Source organism: Cimex lectularius, unplaced genomic scaffold (genome assembly GCF_000648675.2).
Source record: "Cimex lectularius strain Harlan isolate CLEC.00 unplaced genomic scaffold, Clec_2.1 scaffold118, whole genome shotgun sequence".
Classification (NCBI taxonomy): Eukaryota; Metazoa; Arthropoda; class Insecta; order Hemiptera; family Cimicidae; genus Cimex; species Cimex lectularius.
In genome coordinates, this window is record NW_019392720.1 from 535506 (window position 1) to 558484 (window position 22979).

General features: G+C 36.3%; 1 protein-coding gene across 1 annotated transcript in view; it reads right to left on the reverse strand.

Moving 5' to 3' along the window:
* Positions 1–22979, reverse strand: part of LOC106667230 (alpha-N-acetylgalactosaminidase) — a 108122-nt gene that overhangs the window by 84364 nt on the left and 779 nt on the right. The gene's annotated exons all lie outside the window — the stretch shown is intronic.

Here is a 22979-nt window from a genome sequence, read left to right on the forward strand (position 1 = left end):
TTCGTTTGCAATGAGAAATTAGATGCACGAAATTGTTTAATGGTCTTAAAATCATATTCTCCGAGTATTAACAATACATATACTGAATATTAAAACATACAATGATAGACAACATAGAATCATACCTTTTTACGTTAGGTTTCATTTATTTAATAACCAAATTAATCGTCATAATAACTATTGTTTCACACATTACATAAAATCGAGGTGGATTTATTGTTTAAAAGTGTTATTTCTCCGAAAGGGTTATAATTTTTAAAAAACCAGTCACTATTATGCACACCAGTGGGGAAACTGACTGACGTAACTGGCAATATTTCGGCCCTCATAACATTAATTCTTGGCTGGATTTCCAGATCCTCCCCTGGGTCTACTCGATGTCAGACTTGTATCTCTCGGCAATTCCGTCCTGAAATTAATTCCCGGCATTTTTTCCTTAAAATCCCTCTTTAACTGGAAGGATAAGTCCAGGTTGCAGCATCCCGTCTTTCCAGAACGGTCGAGTCGAGTCGTGAGTCAAAATGAAATATTTATTAAGTTGAATTTCTCATATACAATTTATTAATTGGACTAATAGTAAGTAGCATGGTGAAAACGTGTTTTCTTGGACTGCTTGATTTTTTGAAATTAACCAAATAGACATTGCAGTTTGACCGGTTCCAATCAGTTTGGTCGGTTTCTCGCCATCTTTCATTAGTAGGTTTGGCTAAGACAAGCTCACATCAACCCCTCCCGAACAGTAATTAATGTCCAATTAATAATTTAGTTTTTAATAACGCTAGAGTTGAGAAACCATGGTTTTTTGAACTCCGGAAACGTCGTTTGATAATACACCGTAAGGTTAAAAACCAAATTCATACAATTAAATTTTTACCATTATTATGTCGTTCATGAAAGCGTTTAAAATTATATAATAGATCCAAATGTAGACTCAAATGTAACACAAGTAACTGACTAGTTTCCTAAACTACGAAATGGGGAAAATGATCGCCGGCTGAATCGTATTGGCGATGGAAAAAATGTATTGCCGGAAATGGGTGGACTTGGGTGGAATATTTCAGCAGTAAACGTTTCACTTTAAAAATCTCAAGATTTCACTTCAATCGATACCTACTTTGGCAACTAAATGACCCCCTACAAAAATGGGGCAACGGGTTATTTGGAAATATTTCGACTAATGCACTGTCTGACTAATCCTATTGGCAATTCGACGACACTTTTACAATTCTGTGTTACGATGGACAATTATTATTTTCTAAATTTCCCATTAGGGAGTCGGTCTTGGGTTGGGCTTGGGACTACCATGACCACTGACTGCTTCACTCCATTAATTCACCCGGGCAACATGGTTACATAAAGGAAAAGATTATTATCAGAGGGAAAAAACGAAAAATTGTAATCTAACCTTCGATGACGTCCAGCAAAATTTCGTTTTTAGTTTCCATTTCGTCTAATATCCCCCGAGAACTTTTACCCTCTTTGACTGATTATTTGCTTTTGGGTTTGTGAACTGAAGCTTGTTAAATTATTCATACCAAAGAATATTTTTTAAATAAGTTTTGAATTAACAAATTGTTTACCTATGGGGTTTTGTAAAATATCTTGTTTACTTAAAGAAAATGGAAAGAGGTTTATAGGGACAACTATTTATGAAGAAAATAATGTTCATATTATGCTAAGGTTAAATGCCTCTTTTAATACCTCTCCATTTTCTCGTCAAACTAACCCTTTTTAATTTGAAATTAGCCCTTTCTTTAAACCATCCACAAAACCCGTAGATGGTACAAAAAGTAAAATTTTGTTATATATATATATAAAAAAAAAACCTTTTCTCAACCATTTTTATTTTAAATTAACCTTATTTTCCATCACATTAACGATTTTTACCTTCAAATTTAACTTTTTTAATTTCAAATTAACCAATTTTAACTTTAAATTAACCCATTCTTTAAAAAAAAAAACCTCGGAGATGGTGCGAACCGTAAGCTCCTAAATTAAAATCCCTACATTTCAAAAAAATAATAATAATTTGGATCTTAAAATATATACAGATTAATTACAATTAAAATAAAAATTACATAAAATTAAATATAAAAACAAATTGTTCCTTTTACTTTGAGATTTTTGTAAAATATAAAATAATCGGTTTCTTAAAAACCACAATTTCTCAAATTAAAGGCGTTTTTTATATTTCATTTTGTATAATTTTTAGTCAGTTTTTATATTTAATTATACAGTTTTTAATTTTAGTTAATTTCCATATGGTCTTCTAAGTGTCAAAATATTATATATTTAATGTTTTTTTATTTAATTTTATTTTACATTTTAAAATACACAGGAATTTTTTTTTACGTGGATACATTTCACACCTTCTCCTAGGTTTTTTGAAGTAAAATTAAAAGATTAATTTGAAATTAAAACGGTTAATTTGAAAAGAAAAAGGGTTAAATTGAAGGTGAAAAAGGTAAATTTGAAATTAAAATGGGGTGATATGATGGGAAAAAAATGGATAATTTCAAATAACAAAGGGAGCGATTTCTGATATTACTTTCATCTCTTAGTATCTAATCAATGAGTTTTTTCTCTTCATTATACAATAAAAAGTAAATTTTTTGTCATCTTTTGGTTCAATGCATCTGTAGTTAAGAGCAGAACCATTTTATTAACAAGCGAAACTTAAATTTACAGGAATTTCTCTACATGCTGATATTTCATACCATCTCAGATGGTTCAAACTGGTAAATTTAAAGTAAAAAAGCGTTAATTGCAAATTAAAAAATGGTAATTAAACGGCTAACTTAAATAAAACCGTCGATTTCTAATTGAAAAGGGTTGATTTGACGGGAAAATGCTATATATAAAAATGAAGTATCGATTTGTCAAAAACACTCTGGCTGAACATTCTGTAGAGAAAAAAATGTATTATAAAAATCAAAATGTGTTTGATTATACAATTTCAAGAGTATCAAACAACATGCATTATGCGCCAAAAGAACAATTAACTTATCGAGAGAGAACGTAGTCCCCTACGTTTTGTTCTATGATTACATCAAAAACTGTTTTATATAATAGCTAAATTATTAACCTGGGTTCAAACTAACTTATTGTTCCCACACTTTATTCGGAGGTAAATTTGGTTACGTTTTTATTACGTTATGTTTGATTTTACACAGGCGGTATCATCATCGTTATGTGGGAAGTTGGCCTCATATCGTATGCCCCTTTGAGACGACCAGCGGCAACAGCCCGCCTCCAGCAACTCAGGAGAATATTCTGCAGCGAGCCCCTAGAAGACCAATTGGAATGCTGTTTTGTTGAATGATGAGTCGCGTTTCTGTCTGTCTAGTCTACTATCTGTATGAGTCTACCGAGAACGGGGGATGCGTATACAATGCCCCAGTTCGTGCTCCCTTCAGTTTGGTAGGACGCGGTGTAATGGTCTGGACTGGGATTTACACTGGGGGACGAACAGGACTCTATATTGTTTAAGGCAACCTGACCGCAGTCCGTTAAGTCCAAGAAATCATCCTCAAACCGGCGACCTCATTGTCAGGGATTTTCGATTTCTGGATGGCCATCTAAAAACGACACACCGTATGGCTCACATCTTTATTTCAAGCCTTTTTCACTACTTTCTCTAAAAGTCTACTGTCTCTAAAAGAATCTAAACTGCTCAAAAATGAATTGGGATAGCGCCGTCCCGTTTGGGGAGCGCCGTCAACTCGTGTATCTATCTATGAACGAAACTAACAAAAACTATATCCGTATCAAATACGTTTTCAAAATTACAGTTAGAAACATCAAATATGTTTGCTAAGTTCTTAGAGAGTTCGAAATTAGTTTTATTTCTAATATTAAGTTGTTAGAAATTTTTTTAGATTTAATGGATTGTTTATTAAGCTTATGAATAAATTGAAATGAAGATAAAGTGAATGATTATAGTCAGTAAATTCAGAGTTGTTAAATATCCATTACAGTTCGTGGTCCGATTGACCAATTAACATTTTCAATTAATTAATACTTATGAAAGGTATTGGTCGAGATAAAAAAGTCAATGGAACGAGCGGGATTCGAACCCACGATCTTCGGCTTGATATGCCGCTGCTCTACCACTTGAGCTATCGTGACCTCGATCCACTCGGACACTAACCTCCCATCTCAACCTCACCTCTCGAATTTTCCCTCCTTTTTGCCATTTTTCAAATGCCGTGTAATCTATTTGATTCTCAGCGACATATGAAAAAATGGCAAAAAGGAGGGAAAACTCGCAAGGTGGGGTTGAGATAGGAAGTTGATGTCCGAGTGGATCGAGGTCACGATAGATCAAGTGGTAGGGCAGCGGCGTATTTGGCCGAAGATCGTGGGTTCGAATCGCGCTCGTGACGCTGTCTTTTTTATCTCGACCAATACCTTTCATAAGTATTAATTAATTGAAGAAAGTTGTTAAATATCTTAAAATCATCAACTAAATTAATATAGTTTGCATTTAACCATAAACGTCTATACCAACTACAACCTTGCTAATTGATTATGTATAATTGACACAATACTACCATACAACACTAACAGAACGATCATTACAAACAAAAAATGTCATGACGTTGTCATTTTTTTACCCATTTACAATCAGATGCACCATTGTTTTCAACGTAAAATATCCTCTATAATGATGTGCCAGGATGTATAGGGATGAATTTGAAATTTTGAAGTTGAACTGGGCCTGAGGTACCACGTATAATTTTTCTCCAAAAAAAGGTAAAAATTTGAAACTAGACTAAAAAATATTAAACACGTACGTTTTTGTTTTCAATATAGCGTCATTGGTTTGAGAGAAATTCAGCCGGGCCATCTAAAAATGACACCCCGTATGGCTCACAGGTTTATATCAAGCCTTTTTCACTACTTAAGAATCTAAACTGCTCAAAAATGAATTGGGATATTTGTAATTTATTCTTATTCTATTAATTTTAATGAAATTAACCGATATATTCTTGTTAGTTGGATAAAACAAAACAGAAAGTACAAACCAGAAATAAACTAATGTTATTCTTCATCTTTAATAACGGATTTACTTAAGAATGTAAATATCCTCTCAGTTGTAAACAAACACTTTTTCTCGTCTTTTCTCCAATTTAATCCAGTTTTATTCTCTTTAACTATGGACAGACATCATCTTCAACCAGAAGTTGGCAATATTATTGTGAGAATGAGTAATGGAGGTCACCGGCAGGTAGTTGACGTTTCTTAGAGCGTGGTCTTGGTGGCTTTAACCCGATTCCGAGGGACTGGAAGTGCCAATAGGAGGCCTGGTAGTGAATCTCAGCGCATATGACGCTAAGGGAGGACAGAAATATTGTCATTGCTTTAAGACGGTACCTTTTCTTTTCCATAGTGCCCGCCAGAGCCAAAATGAAATGGAAGATGTTTTGACAAGGCCTTTACCAACACAACCGATTCGTAATCCTTTGTGGGAAGTTACCCTCACATCGTATGCCCCTTTGAGACGACCTGCAACAAAAGCCCGCCACCAGCAACTCAGGAGAATTGGAATTGGTTCACCGAGCGAATTGGAATGCTGTCATGTTTACTGACGATCGCATTTCTGTCTGTATAGTGATAGCAGGTGCCGAAGAGTCTACCGAGACCAGGGGATGCGTACAATGCTCCAGCTCCTCAGTGCAGTTTGGCGATGTAGTGGCCTGGGCTCGGGTTTACACTGGAGGACGAACACGAGTCCATATTGTTGAAGGTAGACTCACGGCAGTCCGTTATGTCCAAGAAATCATCGTGGAATAAATACATCCCTCAAACCGGGGCTCTCATTGTCAGCGATTTTCGATTTCTGGATGGCCATCTAAAAACGACATACCCTATGGCTCACAGCTTTATTTCAAGCCTTTTTCATTACTTAAGAATCTAAACTGCTCAAAAATGAATTGGGATATTTGTAATTTAGTCTTATTCTATTAATTTTAATGAAATTAACCGATATATTCTTGTTAGTTGGATAAAACAAAACAGAAAGTACAAACCATAAATAAACTAATGTTATTATTCTTCATCTTTAATAACGGATTCAGGTAACAGGTACACAGAAGTTTTAGCTGACAGAGGACATTATACACGGTATTAAGTGTTTAAAAAAATTATAATAATCCCTTAATTAAATTTTCCTTCAGCAAAAAGATTTTTAATAAGTTTTAATGCAATTCATAATAAAAATAAAATAAAAACGCTAGGGAAAGTAAATACTAAAAAATTGGCAATATTTTTATTCATTTTTGAGCTGTTTAAATAGTAAAACATGCCGGGAATTGTTCTATAAAACTTGACCAAATAAAAAGTTTTGGCTATCTTTTCGTTCGTCTTTTTACTTTTGTTTAACTGAACTTTTTCGACTGTATTCTTGTAGTGTCCGTTGAATCCCATAGCCACTCTATAGATCGGTTAACTTAATTAAGACGTGTACGCTGAGTAAAAATGGATTTCATGGTGACACTTGTCTTACAATTTGTTCGTTAACAACATTTTGGTATGTCTATCCTCACTGGGTTGAGACAGACCCAGCAGAACAAAATGATCGGTAACTACCAAATAACAGGTTCGTCACCCCGCCGACAACACGGAGAAAACAACTTGATATATTGTTATGAATTTAATAACATAAACGAGACGGAAACTTAATAACCGTCCGTTTTCTCCCGTTGGAACAAAAGCTAAGTCCGACCTTCGTAATCGTCTGTAAGCGTTGTGTAACAGTTTAATTAGATTTGGCCTTTGAGCAAGGTTTGTAACGGGTAACGCATGGCAGAGAGCGGCAACTCCCACGTCGGCCGGCCCACGACCGTCCCCTTGGAACGGTTTTTTTTTCTCAGATTTTGTCCAATATGGACAACCGCGAAAAATAAATCTGCATCCTACAATTAATCCCGTTATAGCCACGAATCTGTTTCTTACAGGCTCTAAATCTAAATCAGCAGTTCGCGAGACCTTTCTTCCATCCGTTTAACTTTTCTGAAATGCTCGATTTCTCTTAAGAATTTTCAAACAAACCAACCTATCAATGAACTTTACTAACCGGGCTAGTTATTTTCAAAGTTTTTTACAAATGCCTCATGCTAATTAGACGTGAACAATTAAGTAACTTTTTTCTTGAATAATTTTAAAGTTTATTTAGCTAAGCATTGCAGCATGTGGAAAGGTAAATTCGTCTATTTATTCCAGTACATGCTTAAATATTCAAAACGGATACAGCTTTAATATAATTCACCTCGTTTTCAACCTCGAGCTTCATCGATAGGCAGATCATAAGAAACAATTTTGAAAAAATCTCCCAATTAAAAATTAGAAAAATTGTCTCATCAAGTTTTGCCGGAAACTCGAAGGTCCCCAGTATTAATTTCATGATAATTATCTCCTCTTCATAATATGAGATCAAGAGAAGAAAAATAATTGTTAACACATGTGCTTACAATTATTATCAATAAAAAATTTAACACTTTGCCCATGGAGGAATAAAATAATTCGACACCCACGTGGCTATCAATAAATGATAAGTTTATATGTACAAAGATTTATATTTTTTTTTATTCTATAACTTTTAGTTAAAATGGCAAAATAAGCCATTCTCTGAGATTATTCAATACTATCGGCCATATACAGGGTGTCTCTTGACAAATATTAATACTACAGAAAAGGGGGGCCTCGGTGGCCGCAACGGTTTAGGCGTTGACACGGCGCCCATCACTGTTAGGTAAACGTCCCGAGTTCGAACCCGCTTGCGGCCCTGCCCCGAACCCATACTTACAAATGGGCTTTTTTTTTTCAAAATCACCGGCACCCTGAGGGTTTATGTAACATCTTCTGTCCCCCAAAAATTGTCTCATCATGTTTTGTAGGAAACTCGGAGGACCCACATTATTAATTGCATAATAATTATCTCCTTTTCATAATGTGAGATCAAGAGAAGAAAAAAAAACCGCTCCGAGGAATATCGAGTACTCTGGGGGAGTGAAAGTGACCAGACCTCTATGTTTCTATCGAGTGTTGTGTTTGTATTAATTTATCGGAATGAATGTAATTTATTAGCGTGAAAGGAAGGGGTTGCTTATGACCCCGCCCCGAGGAATATCAAGTACTCTGGGATGAGTGTATGACGTCTGGAGAGTAAAAGTAATTTATTAGCGTGAAAGGAAGGGGTTGCTTATGACCCCGCCCCGAGGAATATCAAGTACTCTGGGATGAGTGTATGACGTCTGGAGAGTAAAAGTAATTTATTAGCGTGAAAAGAAGGGGTTGCTTATGACCCCGCCCCGAGGAATATCGAGTACTCTGGGGGAATGAATGTGACCAGACATCTAGGTTTGTGGTGATGTATATATATGTATTGTATGTTTTGTTTTTATTCTGTATTTGACAACCTGAGGTACAAACGAGAGACTAGCATTCTAGAATATCAACGTAGTATATATCTGAAATCAGAGAGTCAGTAACCAGATCGAGACGCTCAAATGGCTGCAGTATAAAACAAAATATGCGCGAAAGAAAAGAAAAAGATGGAAAACACGCAGAGGGCCGGCGATGACCTCAGCTGTTTGTCGGCCCATAAACTTCCCACTTATATATTAGAGCAGAAAAATAAATGTTAACACATGTGCTTAGAATTGTTATCAATAAAAAATTAACTACTTTGACCATGGAGGAATAAAATAATTTGTCACCCATGTGGCTATCAATAAATGATATGTTTATATGTATAAAGATTTATATTTATTATTCTTTTTATGGAAGCTTTTTGGTTGAAATGAAAAAACTAGAGACACGAGCGGGATTTGAACCCACGACCTTCGGCTCAATGGCGTATTTAACTCTAACCACTTGAGCTCGTCGACAGAGCAGCGCGTGCCGAAGGTCGTGGGTTCGAATCCTCCTCCTGTCACTAACTTTTTCATTTCGACCAAAATTTTTCCATAAAAAGATTAATTAATTGAAAGAAGTAATTTGGTCGATAGACTACTAAATATAATGGATTTATATTTACTTTTATGCGATAACTTGTAGTTAAAATGACAAAATAAGCCATTCTCTGAGATTATCGGCCATATTTATACAAGGTGTCACATGACAAATATCAATACTATAGAAGGTTCTGTCATATATCAAATTGGACTAAAAAGCCGTATTATCTCAAGCCTAATTCTCAATTGTATACCAGATATTTCGATTTTCAAGTTACTTCAACCTTTCACAACTTTATTTCATAAAGTCCTTTATATCTCATAAAATGTGAAACCTACTGTAAATCTGATTTCACCAAGAGCACCGAAAATCTTTAACTTTACGCAATACAATAAATACAAAAAATACTCAAAAGAAAAACGTTGCGAGTTTCCAAAGTTTTCGTCTAAAGTTTAGATAAGATTTTCTTGGTTCTGAGAATTGTGAAGGGTATGGCGCTTAAAAAAAAGTTGCCCTTATTGATGAGCTATTACTTATGAATAAAAAAAAGCTACTAAAATTTTTAATAAAATATTTATTTAGAAATCGTGAGGTGCGGTCTGATGTGATGTACGTTTCAGAAAAACATTTTCTTTACCGTGCCAACGTTTCGATCTTTATTGAGATCATCTTCAGGGCTCAAAGTGTTTGTCTTCTGTGTAATTGTGTCATTCTTGCGTGTCGTGTCGAGAGTGAGATTTTAATAAAATCTTCAAAATGTCCACCTTGAAGAATACAAGTCAAATAAATTTGATACAGTCCACAATTTTCTATGTTTGACATTTTGAACATTTAATTTAATTTTCAGACGCTTTTTATTTTTTCTTATATTAAATTTTGTACCAAAGTAATTTTCAATATACTAACTTTTTAATTATTTTAAAATTTAATTTTTTAAATTATTTTTATCACCTTATGCTTAATTACATAAATACTCAATTAATTATACACAATTTTTTCGAAATTAAAAATTTGTGTCACAGTCGGGATTCGAACCCACGACTTTCGGCTAAATACGCTTACAATTAGAATAAAACGGGTCCAAGTGGGAAGTTTGTGGCATGTGCGATCGAAGTTATGGTAGCTCAAGTGGTAGAGCAGCGGCGTATTTAGCCGAAAGTTGTGGGTTCGAATCCCGCCTGTGACACAAATTTTTCATGTCGAAAACATAGTGTATAATTAATTGAGTAATTTTCAATATAATTCTTTAGTAGGGGCAACATTTCTGTGAGCTATATCTGTTAGAATTTAGAAGACAAAGAAAACCTTAGTTAAACTTTAAACAAGAACTTTCGAAATTTGTAAAAGTAACTTCTCAATGATTTTGCTTAGGGTTACCATAAAAAAATACTTAATTAAAAAATGAATCTTGTAGGTTTTTTTTATTGCTCTTTCCATTGTATTCAGATCTTTGACTGAGTGTAAGATTGAGAATCAGACTCTGAACAATAAGGGATTTCTACTCCAATTTGACAGAAGGGTAAACTTCTGAAGAAATTACGTTTCTTCACGGGACACCCTGTATATTTCCCCGTTTCGAAGGGCTTGTTGTACTTTTATAAAAGTTCGAAAGGAGGCTTGTTCTTTTTTAAATATACTGTGAACATTTTGATTACTCCGGCCTGTTATGGCAAACGTAGAATCTAATAAAAAGGAGAAATGTAATATGTCCGGTTCCCAGCTTATTCATCCGGCCAAGGCCTCAAGTTCGCGAACCTCTTCTGAATTAGTGCGGTTTGAAATGGCCGATGCCAGGATATCCGTCTGAACATAAAAGTAAAACGAATAAAACTTTTTTTTTTAACAGTCTTGTTAAAATCGGGTACGTCCGTCGTGTTACCGATATCATGCTCGATCGAACGCTTTATCGGATTTGCACCGAATCGGGGAGCGTGATGTAAGGGCCGAAGGATAATCCGGTATTACACCTCACAGCCCCCTCGTATGACGAAAGTACCATTCATGTAGAGATCACGTATTCCAGTCAGAGTGCGATTACACACTCGACATTTAGATACCCACATCTTTCTAATTAGAGTAATTTATTCTATTACCACATTCTTTGAGAAATAACTGAACTGATAGATATAATTTAATATTTATTTGAATTTTTATTTTATTTTTAGTTAGTTTCACTAATTTCGTGGTCCGCTTGACCATTTAATAGATTACAATTAACTAAGGTTTTTAGTTGAGTTAAAAAAATCAATGGCACGAGCGGGATTCGAACCCACGATCTTCGGCTAGATACGCCGCTGCTCTACCACTTGAGCTATCGTGACCTCGATCCACTCGGACACTAACTTCTCATCTCAACCCCACCTTTTGAATTTTCCCTCCTTTTTGCCATTTTTAGTTAGTGTTGTTGAAGGTGGTTTTAATGAAAAAATAGTTGTTCAATGCTTCAGCAACTTGTGCCATTTTGAAGAAATTTGTATTAAGATCCTCTGAAAAGAACTTCTTGTATCCAGCAGGTCGATAATCTATTTTCATCGTTAAATTTGTATTTCTTAAGTAACAAAAACATATTAATAGAAATGATGTGTTTTGTTATGAAACAATAGTTAAATATTTATATAACTGAACAAATAAAAACGTCTTCATAATAGCGCAAGTTGCCGAAACGTTGAAATATTAATGTTTCATTAAAACTACCTTCAACATATCCTATATAATGAAACAATATTCTTCAAATTTATTTAGAAATCGTGAGATACGGTCTGGTGTGATGTAGGTTTCAGAAAAACATTTTCTTTATCGTCCCAACGTTTCGATCTTTATTGAGATCATCTTCAGGGCCTGGGATTTACAAATATTGTTTACATATAACAATTAAATTTTGGATGTGGAAAAGTGAATTTATACAGTGCAAAAAAAAATATATATATATATTCAATCAAAGTATTTCTACTCACTCAAAGTGTTTGTCTTCTGTGTAATTGTGACATTCTTGCGTGTCGTGTCATACACTCACTGATTTGTATGAGTGAGTGTATTTTGTGCCAGTGAGATTTTGCTATTTTGTGTTTATATACGTTGGATTTTGAAGGGGTGGGGAAGGATGTCGGTATAGAAAAGACATTTTTGTCACTGATCACCACACAGTCTTCAAATATGAAGAAAAGACGGACACCTGCTTATGGGCCAAAGCCTGAGCAGAGATAGGTTGCTCGATGTGTCCCAAATAATAGAGGCGTGTCATGCCTTGGCTCCATACAGAGAGCGTGTAGGCATGCCGCCGGATTTATTAAGAGTTCTCGGACACGGTAGCGAGTTTCAGAGTCGCCTGTTCCGCTTTTTAGGGGAATTTGGATTTTTTTTATTGTATATAGCCTTCAAAATATGTATATTTGTGTTTCTGTGATTTGTATGAGTGAGTGTATTTATTAGAGTGAATGTTGAGGGGCGGATGGTGGAATATCATCCCCAACGTCCGTCGAGCTGTGTACGTGACTTGTGTCGACGGCTGACGTTATGAAATTACCCCATCGACCCTAATTAGATTATTTTGTTATTGCATACAGGTTGATGGAAGAATATCGAGTACTCCATCCACCAAATAGAAGAATGCAATGTATATAGGTGTGAATGTATTTATTTGTGTGAGTGCGTATTGAATGTGTGTTGCAACATTTCGCATGCCCTTGGGGCTGAAATGACCAAGCAGTCGGATGCTCCTTAAAAAAAGAGAAAAAAAGAAGGACAACAACAACGAATAAAGAAGAATAAAAAACAACGAAGAAAGATTGTTTTTACGGGGCCTCAGAACAGCAGAGGTCATTCAACTCTCGGGGTGTAGGCATTTAAAAAAAATGGTACGTATATCGAACCCGGCACCTTTACCTTACAGTGATGAGCGTCTTGTCATCGCACAAACTCTTGCGGCCACCGAGATTAATTTATTTAGAAATCGATTAACGGTCACTAATCACCACACAGAAAGATTAATATTTATTTTCAATTAATTAATCTTTAAGTAAGGTATTGGTTGAGATAAAAAGTCAGTGTCACGAGCGGGATTTGAACCCACGTCCTTCCGCTAAATACGCCGCTGTTCTAACGGTACCTCAAGTGGTTATTTATTATTACAATAAGTTACCAAAGGGGGGTTATTTATTATTTATTTTTAGGTTTGGGGGTTGAGTAAGGATTTTAAAAATTTGAATTAATTCTTCTTTTTATCTAAGATCTTGGTTGAGATGAAAAAGTTAAGAGTCACAAGCGGGATTCGAACCCACGACCTTCGGTTCAATACGACGCTGATCTAACCACTATCTGACTTCGACGAGCTCAAGTTGTAGAGCAACGGCGTATTTAGCGAGGGTCGTGAGTTCGGATCCCGCTCGTGACACTGACTTTTTATCTCAACCAATACCTTACTTAAAGATTAATTAATTGAAAAGGATTTATTTGGTCAATCGGACCACGAAATCTAATGGAATTAATATTTATTATTCAAAGTGGAGCTTGAGTCGTTTTGACAAGTTTGACCATAAAGTCATGTAAAAATATTCAACTATTCAGCAACTAATCCTAAATCGTTTGATTTTTAAATCAGAATTTGAAAAAGAAAAGTATGTTGGGAGTCATAATGAAACAGCGTCTAATTTCAAAATATTTCCCCCGAAAAGTACGGCAGTAGACAAATTTTTTTTATCTTGAAAAATCATAGGGGTTCAAACACTTTTATATAAATAAAAAATATGACACAGAACACGCAAAAATGTCCACTTATCAAAATTGAAATGGCAATATCACAATAGCACTATTAAGAAGTTATAAAAATTCCTTGAGTGACACACGTGTGTGACAAGACAAGGAAGTCGACAATCGGAAATAATCATTTCTGACCAGACCAAATCAAATTACGGACATTTAATTATGAATGAGAATCACACACTTTCCTCTTCCAGTCAAAAACCAGTTGGAATCATCTTTGCACCGAAATCAAAATATTCGTTCCGTCATAACTCATTCCCCCCATGAAGATATTACAAAAATGGGCCCGGTGGAGAATAAACGCCCCGCTTTTCAAGTCGCTGGTAATGTCCCGGTATTATCGACGTATCGGAGAGAACGTGTCAATCTATTAGGCCTGTTACACGAGAAAAGTGACGCATTGTCCAATTCCAGCGAGAAAAATCTCGACTCCAGGGTGAAAACACACTTCCCAAAACGACAATACAAACCGGCACATACTCCAGGAAGCGTCGTCTAACGTGCCAAACTGGATAATGATAAATATGGTTACACCATGAACCGTTTCGTTTGTCAAATCCAACGATCAGAGAGAAAAAAATTCGATGGTTCTATACACGACTAATACAGAGATCAAGTTTAAAGTATCATATATCCTATAATAATTTAATTTATTGAATCAACAAAACATTTTTTTATTACGCAACCAGAATTAACTGGAAGGTGTGAGGTATACGAAGGTGAAAGCCTAATCAGGAAATCGTCCTTAGATGTAGATGTAGATGTAATTATTCAGGGTATGGTATACTGCGCCCTTTAGAGGTATCCTCCGTTCTCTGCCTAAAGCACATCGGTGAGTCCTGTTTCATCAAGAAACTTGATTAATAGGCCCGGTTTAGTGGTTGAAGCTCTTCTATGGTCACATTATACATCCCAAAACATTTCCTCCTGCGGGCTAATGTAGCTCTGCAGTTTGTTAGTAAATGTGTTGGTGTCTCTTCTGCCTCTTTGCAGAATCTGCATGTGCCATCTTGCATTGTTCCAATTTTCTTTAGGTGTCCATTTAATCTACAGTGTCCTGTTAGGAATCCTGTTAGGATTCGCAGTCTGTTCCTGCTTCCTTTGACACATTCTGAGATTTCTTTCTTGTCAAAATTGGTTAGAAGATTCTTGGATTATCTATGTCCAATGAGTGAATTCCATTGTTCCTTCATTTTCTTTTTGTCCTTCTGTCTGAGATATTCGTTAATAGTGTGGATTCCTATGCCACAGAAGGTTCGGGTCCTATCAGCGGTGTGGCAGCCCCTTTCCTTGCAAGGGTGTCCGCTTTCTTGTTGCCTTCTACTCCCATGTGTCCTGGGACCCAGCAGAGGCTGACTTTATTCTGCATACCTAGTGTGTTTAATTTGTTTTTGCAGTTCGGCACCATCCTTGAACTAATGATGCTTGAGCTTAGTGCTTTGATGGCTGCTTGACTATCTGACATGATAGCTATATTCTTGTTTTTGTATCCTTTACTAAGATTGAATTGGATACATCTTTCAATTGCGTGAATCTCAGCTTGGAAGATACTGGTGTGTTTTCCCATGGGTTCTGAGTATTTGGTTCCGGGTCCAAATACTCCTGCCCCCGTAACTTCTTGTGTTCTAGATCCATCTGTGTACCAGAGGATGGTGCCATTTTTAAAGGAGTTATTTCCCTTTCTTTCCCATTCCTTTTTGGTACCCAGATATATTCGGAATTTTTGGTTAAATTCAAACATCCTGTTCATGTCGTCTCTTGGTGCCATGAGTGATGGATGGTCTTTCCATAGTTTGTTTCTGTCTCTCCATTTCAGTTTTATTCCTGTTGATTATGGTTTTATGTGCTGTCCTTTCTACCATGTGATGTAGGGGGATTAGTCCTAATATTTTTTCCATGCTAATTGTAGGACATGTTCTCATTGCTCCCGTTATACAGATGCATGCAAGTCTCTGTATTTTTGTGAGTTCTTTCCTTTTGGTTATTTGTTCTGCTTTATTAGCCCAGGCTATAGCTCCGTATGTAAGTAAAGGTCTTACTATTACGGTGTACATCCATAACAGGGTTTCTGGCCTGGATCCCCAGTTTCTTCCTGCTATTCTTCTGCACACCATGCAAGGTGAAAGCCTAATCAGGAAATCGTCCTTAAGATCTTAAAAATATTAATAAAACGGTTAATTAACTTTTCAGTATTAAGAGGAATATAATCATCACCACTGGATCGTTTTATGGTCGGTTTGCGTATTAAATGGTTACGGTAGGACGGTATTGTCATAGCTCAATGATTACATCTGCAAATCGTTCCTATGAAATAATCATGCTTCTAGTTTTGAGGATGGATTGAACTGCTTTAAATTTTGCTTAAACAGCTTAACGTTTTCTTCCGTCGTAAAAAGGGCTTAACGTCAAAATATCACACTTAACCATCGCTATGGGTGTCGCGGACGAGGGTCAGAACCGTAGGTTGGAGAATATCAGACGTTCTATCCACTAGGGTGTCAATGTCCCAAAATGCTATTTCGTTTTGCTAGTCAACTATAGATTTAAGAGAGTTAATTGATCTTTTGATCATCCTGATCTGCCTATTCTGGCAAGTTTGTCGTGTCTCAAACTTTAGTAGTTTGTTGTATCTTTCATTTTATAACTTTATAAAGTGAATGGGGTGAAAGGGTTGGGTAGGCTTGCCTTTGTACTTACAGTCCATCAATAGTTGATTTATATTTAGGAAACCTATGGTAAAAACGAGGTTACCCTGGACGTCTGTGCTACCGTGAAAGAAAGCTTTACCCAATCTTGCCCAAAACGCCGTCTCTGAAATCCCGTTTATTGGACCTCCGAACGTGTAATACGAGGTCCTTGGGCTTTTGTAAAGAAGTAAAGGAACCTTGGAAAATAAACAATTACTCAATCTAACCCCCGAGGGATCGACCCATAAGAGTAGATACATTTTTTATATTTGTTCTTGTTCCAATTACAAATGTTTCATGCCAAGTTCCAAATGTTTATAGGTACAAATTATATCATGACATTCTGAGACATTTTTAAACTTTCTTTCCTTGAAAATTTAAATACAGCTGTAGAAATAATAATTTATTCCGTTGAAGCATTTCTGGACAAAATTTAATTAATATCAAAACATGAACAACACTGGCGCAGAATGGTAACATCATTCATAATAAACTGACCCTTTAGATCTTCCCAGGAACATTTTCCTTCCAATATAAATCATTAAGATCGTTCAGGCATTATTATTAAGCGCTTTAAAAGAACAACAGTACGTTAAAAAGTTAATGTACAAAAAACAAATAATGCTAAATAGGTTTCAATTAATTGAAAATACAAAATGAGGAGATGTTTTTGCGGCCAGCTAGCTAACAGGGCTATTACTGGCTACTTACTCCGTGTTCTTTATCCCGTTTTTTTATCTCTTTCTTTGATGTTTAACCTTTCCACACGTAATTGAATTGTCCTAAGTCAATTAAAAAACACATTTACGCTAATCTAAGTTTGGCGGGACTAGTGAGTTCTGGACGAGCTGAGACTCCAACCCTACAGCTACGCAAATATTATGTACAACCTAAACCTACTGTTGCGAGGGCGTCAAGGTGAAAGAAAGCCATCATTTACGCAAATAAATACATTCACTTTTCTAACTTAACCTAATTGGTTCAACAGGTCTGTGGGTACTCGATCTTCCGCAGACCCGTGCCCATACACACTCCGCTCACGCAAATAAATACATTCACACAAACGGGCATAAAAACCAAGTTTTTTTTAAATATTATACGATGAACTACGCTCTATCGCACCTGCAAATATATTATATATTAAAACCGGAACTACTTGGTGTGTCTGTTTCTCGATATACCAGAAAAAAACACCCAAACTTACGCCAAAGTTCACGCTAATAAATACATTCGCTCAAATTAAAGATATTCTTTCATCAAACGTATGAAAGGTCTCCCTAACGTCCTGTGGATTCTGGGAAGATGGACAGATCCCACATCAGTGGAAAGAAACCTTGGTTATTCTGATCAAGAAAGCCGGTACACCGCCTCACCACGCTGATTCATATCGTCCGATATCTTTGGTATCATGTGTTCAAAAAACCTACGAACGCATTTTAAAAACGCGTCTAGAGTGGTGGGCTGAACGAAACGGTAAATTCCCTATGTCCCAGTACGGGTTCCGGAAAAACAAATCAGTAACCGATGCTCAATTATCGTTGATCTCAGATGTTCAATTGGCTCTCACCAACAATAAGTCGGTGTTGGCAGTCTTCTTGGATGTGAGCGGAGCTTATAACAATGTAAATACTTTTCTCCTTGGTTCTAAGTTGCATAAAATGGGTTTGCCAAAAAAGTTCATCAGAAACATCACAAGTTTAATCATTGATAGGAAGCTCTATTTCAAAATTAATGACACCTTGATAGGTCCTAGAACCTCCTATAATGGCCTTCCACAGGGTGGAATTCTTAGCCCCATCCTATATGCTTTGTACGTTTCTGATCTACCTTCTATTTTGCCGGACTGGATCCGAATCATACAATACGCGGACGACATTTGTCTCTATGTCATTGAAGATTCTTTAGCAATGTGCAAGAACAAGCTTGTGGAGTTTATTCCGAATTTAGACAAATGGCTCGAAGGGAACGGTCTGACGATATCGGACTCTAAATCGGTTATATGCCCGTTTACCCGTAAAAGAAAAATAGACTTACCGAATGAAATTAAAATGGGCATTCACAAGTTCCCTGTCAAAAGACACGTTAGGTTTTTAGGTTTAAACATTGACCGCAAACTTTCGTGGACGACACACATTAATCTTGTCTTAGCCAAATGCGAAAAACTATATAATGTTCTTTGTAGCCTTACCGGCGCCAGATGGGGGGCAGATCCACAAACTGGCCTACTATTTTATAAATCAACCATTAGATCCGTTGTCGACTTCGGCTCACTATTTTACGGCCAAGCCTCCAATTCCACATTAAACAAAATACAAATGTTCTGTAATAAGTGTTACAGACGTATCCTCGGAGCTCTTCCAAGTACCCCAATCATATCACTTTCCGCTGAATCTTCAGAACCCCCTCTGCACTTAAGAATCGAAAAATTAGCAATTAATAAAATCATAAATATTTTTTATTTCGACAGCCCTATTTTGCCGAAGATCACAGCTTTGGTTGAAGTAGTCCTAACAGAAAAGTTCTGGTTGAAAAAAAAAATGCCTCCTATAGTTTCAGCCTTTTTAACGGTCATTCCTGAGATACGTTCAATGTATTCTCACGAGCTCTCCCCTACTCTTCAGTTAGATTACTGCAAAGCCCTACACATTCCACATACATTTTATTTTGAAGACCATTCAGAGTGTCATTCTCCAGCAGTGAATGTAATGTTTCTGGAAGACGTGAATCGGCTGTTCCCTGGACATCATCTGGTCTTTACTGACGGGTCGGTGGTTGGAGGAAATGTAGGGTGTGCTTTGTTTGACCCTTCTCTCAAGGTTTCAAAAAGCTATCGGTTGCCTGATACGGTTTCTATCTTCACTGCTGAGTTATTTGCCTTGATTAGAGCCCTTGATTATCTGACGACTCTAGATGACAACAAATTCTGCATTATAACAGACAGCAAAAGTGTCATCGCCCAAATAGAAAATTTCCACCCAAACTCCAAATGCGATTATTTAATAACGGAAGTAATAGACAAGGCGTTTAACTTCAAATCGCAAAATAAAACTGTAGTCTTTTGCTGGAGTAGGGGGCATTGTGGTATAAAGAGCAACGAAATCGTGGACTTGTTAGCTAAACGCGCAACAAAGGACGGGGATTTTATTGACATCAAATTGCCAAAGTCTGACACCAAACGTTCCCTGATTAATAAATGGGTAAAAGCCTGGAGCATTTGGTACAACAGTGGTTCGGCGGGGTCATTTTATCGATCATTGTTTCCGGAAATAAATATCGCTCCATGGTTTTCGACAGAGTACGGAAGCAAAAAATTTTTTTCTGCCTCAACGCGCTTAAGAACAAATCACGGCATTTGTGGATCTCACCTACATCGAATTGGTCTTAGGCCGTCGCCAAATTGCTCCACATGTGATGAGCCAGAGAACATGAGGCACATTGTCTTTTTCTGTCCTGAATATGAGACAGAAAGAGAGAATCTTTTAAGACGAATCTTCCAGCGGAAAGAGGTGATCAAGCCGTTCAGTTATGAAACCTTGTTGGCAACAAGTAGTGGTGTTATATACAAATATATTTTTGACTTCCTAGACGATAGTGGAATAGATATATAGACTTCAAACAATAATCTATGTCCGGGAGGCCTGCCCGCGCGGCCGGGGCGGGCCGGCCGGGCGGCCGTCGGGGGGAGGAGTGGAGTGCTCAGGGCGCCTTTTGCCCCGGGTTGCGGGGAGGATGTGGACTTTTCCACAGCGCTGTAAAGCGATGTAAGTGGTTTTTATCTATATCCTCCCAATGCACCCGTAAGAGAGGGCGGAGTTCCCAATTGTAGAAAAAAGAAGTCAGGGTGGGCGCTCTAGGTCTCTTCCCGGGGGTGGCTTTGGTCGGCTCGCGCGGGTCGGGCGGGTGGTGTCGCTGGCAACACGGGACACTGGCCGTATGCATATAAGCAAAGCCACAAAAAAAAAAAAAAAAAAAAAAAAAAAAAAAAAAAACGTCCTGTGGATGGGTGATCTATCCATTATGAATAAAAATTAATCAGTACTTTCTTTTATTTGTTACACATAATTTGCTTGTTTTATTTTTAAAAAAATATATCCTTCAGTTTTTAATTAAAATAATAATAAATAAAAAAACGAATGAATGAAAAATGAATTCAATGAATATATAATAATAATATTTAATAATATAATTACATGGAGAACGGGCAATAAGTATTAAAATAAACAAAACAAATAAATAAATAAAAAACTATTTCGTACAAAATTGAAACATTTTTCAGAGGGATCTTGTAATTAAATTTTGTGAAAGGAAAGTTACACAAATTAATAATAGAAAATAGATTCACTAATTTCGTAATCCGCTTGACCAATTAATATATTACAATTAATTAAGGTTTTTAGTTGAGATAAAAAAAGGAAAAATGGCAAAAAGGAGGGGAAAATTCAAAAGGTGGGGTTGGGTTGGGAAGTTGGTGTCCGAGTGGATCGAGGTCACGATAGCTCAGGTGGTAGAGCAGCAGCGTATCAAGCCGAAGATCGTGGGTTCGAATCCCGCTCGTGCCATTGACTTTTTTATCTCAACTAAAAACCTTAATTAATTGTAATAGAAAATAGGCTTTAATAATTGAAATAGGAAATTAATTATTTCCTGTAGCTCCAGGCTTCTTTAGTAAAATTTACAATACTGAAACAATTAGGATTGTATGAAGAGGAGATTAGATATTATCTTTTTATCATGGATAAACCAAAATGAATGAATTCAGGTAAAATTAGAAATTGCCGAAAAATGCGAGGTATCTTTTCTAGCCTGTCTGTTGCATAAAGGGCGTAAGTTGGATTATCTCTTGAAGATTTATAATTAAATTCAAATGAGAGTTCAATCCGATTACACGACATTTGAAAAATGGCAAAAAGGGGGAAAAATTCAAAAGGTGGGGTTGAGATGGGAAGTTGGTGCCCGAGGGGATCGAAGTCACGATAGCTCAAGTGGTAGAGCAGCGGCGTATCAAGCCGAAGATCGTGGGTTCGAATCGCGCTCGTGACACTGACTTTTTTATCTCAATTTAAAACCTTAATTAATTGAATGTTTATAAATAAGGGGAAACAATTCACATCTAATTTTTAAAAACCAACGAACAAAAGGAACGTAATAAATTTTAGTATTTTCACACACATTAAAGATATTTTGATTAAAAACGAGATTTTTTATAGTAATAAACTGATCTATGAAGTATTAGATGATTTGGAATGTAGTCAGATAGTCCTTTTTTGTTTTTATTTGTCTTAATGCTGTCGAATTTTGGAAATACAAATAAAAACAACACAAGAGCTAAGAATCAAGAGGAATTTTGAGCTTGTGCAAAACAACTAATATATAGACTAATGACTGGCAGGTCAAAATTTGCCATGGTATGACCTAACGAGAGGAATATTTTAAAATATCATAAAACTGCAATAAGCTTGAAATAAACGAGGATCTTTTGTCGTACCTGATCATCCGGATCTACCTTTTATCGCTCGATTCGTTGTTCTCAATCTTCAACGGTGGCTTTGTACCCACTGAGTTATATTTGCAATGGGCAGCCGAGGATGATCGGAAACGAACTACAGGCCAATCACCTCATAGACCTCAGCAAAATATCTTAATATCTTGAAAAATTATTAATGATTTGTTCGATTTATGAGGCTTCATTGTTACATCCGAACGAAAAGATGTTGAAAAAGCATATGATTTGTAATAAACCAATGGAGGTTATCTTGTAAAATCAGTTTATACAAGATATAAAGAAGATAAATATACAATATAGAAGAAATATTTATTAATCTTTAAATATACAATAGAAAAGTGTTTTCATTACCCCAGAAAAGTAATAAAAATTATAAATAATGACCTGTATTGAATATCGCGAGAAATAAATGGGCGAATGAGGACGGGTATGGAGTACAGCTTCCTTCTGGAGAAAGACTTGTACGTGGATACGATGTGGTAAAAACAACGTTCTCAATGGATTATTAGACCGAAAAAAAAAATAATGGTGCAATGTTCGCGGTCCGTCACTTCCGCATTTGCTCAGTGTCGTCCACTATGGCAAAACCGAGTTATGCTTAAAAAGCGGTAACACGATGTTTTCGCACGGGCATTGACTACAAACAAGCAAGCCATGAAGCGCGTAATGTCTTGGAATAAAAAGTGAGAGCATCCGCTATCAGCGAAAGAAAAAAAAATCGTGATTTCTAATTCCATAGCAAATGGCAATGGTCGTAAATATACATAAAAGAAACATGCTAACGGATCGGTAGACGTGAAAAGTTTATAAAGTTTTCCAGGTCGAAAAGATTCCTTACGCAGAAAAAGCACAGACTCTGTCCAAAATAAAATATCAGAATCCTTGCAAACTTTATTGACGAGCCCTTAAGAGCGAAATCAAAAATCATTATTGCAATTCAATGAAAGAACGTTTCTGTATTAAAATTAAGTTAAAAGGAAAACGCGGAAAGTCATACAACTGATGCCTCTAGGGCGGCAACACGTGTAGACGGAAAAGATTCCCAGACGATTTTGCAAAAAAAATATCGGCCG